Source organism: Bison bison, unplaced genomic scaffold, assembly GCF_000754665.1.
Source record: "Bison bison bison isolate TAMUID 2011002044 unplaced genomic scaffold, Bison_UMD1.0 scf7180017864473, whole genome shotgun sequence".
In the NCBI taxonomy this organism is placed as follows: Eukaryota; Metazoa; Chordata; class Mammalia; order Artiodactyla; family Bovidae; genus Bison; species Bison bison.
The window spans coordinates 20,022,210-20,024,053 of record NW_011495034.1 but is presented as its reverse complement, the minus strand read 5'-3'; positions in this window follow the sequence as shown (position 1 = coordinate 20,024,053).

Sequence of the window (1,844 nt, the reverse complement as noted above, 5' to 3'; positions counted from 1 at the left end):
CCGCCCCGCCCCGCCCCCTCGGCGCCTAGACTCGGAGGGAAGCGGGCTCACGTCGCTGAGGGGCGGAGCCTATAGAGGCCAGCGTCCAATTAGAGGTGAAGGCAGGGAGGGATGGGGCCGGGCGATTTCAGAAGTTGTAGGAGAATATCCGCCTGAGGGGCGGAGCCTGGGAGAACTGATGGCGGGGGGGAGGAGTCTGCGCGCGTGCGTGAAGTCGCGCTGCAGAGAGTGTTGGTCTGGAGAGCAGGCTTGTGTGCCAGACCCGGCTGGAACTTAGGAAATAAAAGTATCTCGACTGTCAGAGTCATTGAGGGAAACTTTGTGTCTAGGTATACTTCGGCTTCCGTGTGACTGCATTATAAAAGCCACAAAGTCCCGGATCTACTGGAGTGCCCAACACTGTGCCAGCCCCTGTCCTGGTTCACCAGCGCCCCTGTCTGTCCCAGAGTTCGAGTGCTTCTGTGGCTTGCGGTGGCGCTGGGTGTAGAGACAGGCAAAAGGTCTGTTTTGTATTCTGTTTTGTATTCTTCGTGGGCAAGGGCTCGGCCTGTGACTCAGTTGTGTTTGCCTTGCCAGAGCCTCGCTGCACAGTGATTGGGTTGGTTACTCCTCCGCGGACTGTTAGCGGTGGAGCGTGGGCGGGTGCGAGCTAGAGTGCGTGCGAACTGGAACAGGACCCGCACTCTCCACCACCGTCACCACCTGCCTAGAGGGGCGAGCTGCCGGTGATGCAAAGCCCCAAGAAAGGGGCAGCGAGCCATTGTGGGAGAGGGCGTAATGGGGTCCAGAGACTTACTCCAGTGTAGCTGCTTCTCCGTCTGGCAGCTCTTGCCCACAACCTCTCTAGAGAAAGGCTCCCCCCGTAGTACTGGGTCCCCAGTGTCTCCTCCCTCGCCGTCTGGCGGGGAGTTGGTGGAAGGGAGGCTGAGCCGGAGACGTGCAGATGTCCAAGGCCTGTCTCTCGCCCACCTGCTGCTGCTGGTGGAGAAGGACAGTCACCCCGGACTCCCAGCGCCCTGAACGCTGGCATCCATCCGGTTCTCCCTTCATTCAGGGGCCTTCATTCCTGGTCTCCAGCGCTCTTGTGGGTCCTTTAACTAGGGGGAAAAGCCAGGGGAGGGTGGACGGCGATCCGCTTTGGAGCCCAGCTTCCTCGAGAACAAGAAATCCGCTAACTCCGTGATTTACTGTGGCGTAGAAAAAGCAGAGCGTTCGCTGGAGCGCGGTCCGCTGCTTCGTTCCCTTTGTGCGTTGGAACGGCAGACCGGCCACCAGGGCCCGCTTGTGTCGGAACCGCCGCTCCGCCTCCCCGACTTAGCAGGGGAGGAAAGTTGGAAGAGATCGTCGCGCCTGGGATGTGATTGTCATCCTGGGGCCGGCGCTCGAGAGTCTGAGTGAGAGAGAGGGAGAGACCGATGAGGGGAGGTGGGGGGGAATAAGAGGAGGGGGGAGAGGAGGGCCGCGGTGGAGAGGCGGGCGCTAGGGAGGGGCGAGGGGAGCGCCAGCGAGCGGGAGAGGGAGCCGGGGAGGAAGAGGGAGAGGACGAGGAGCGCCTGGCGGCCGGGTTGGCTGCGGCCGCCCAGAGGCTCCTGCCAGTCCTCCCACCGACTACACCCCGGGAAGGAGGAGCTTCAGGCGCGCACAAGGCGTCAGAATCCTCAATTTCCAACTTAGCATCTTGGCAGGACCTTTGCGAAGCCAAAAGCGGAGCCCCCCAGTGCAAAGAGCGAGGGGGAAAAAGAGAAAGCAACAAGGGAGGGGGGGAAACCCTGCCGGGGCGAGCGAGGCGCGCAGAGGAGCGGGCTCATCGGTCGCAGCCGGAGGCGCGCGGGAAGCCAGCGAGG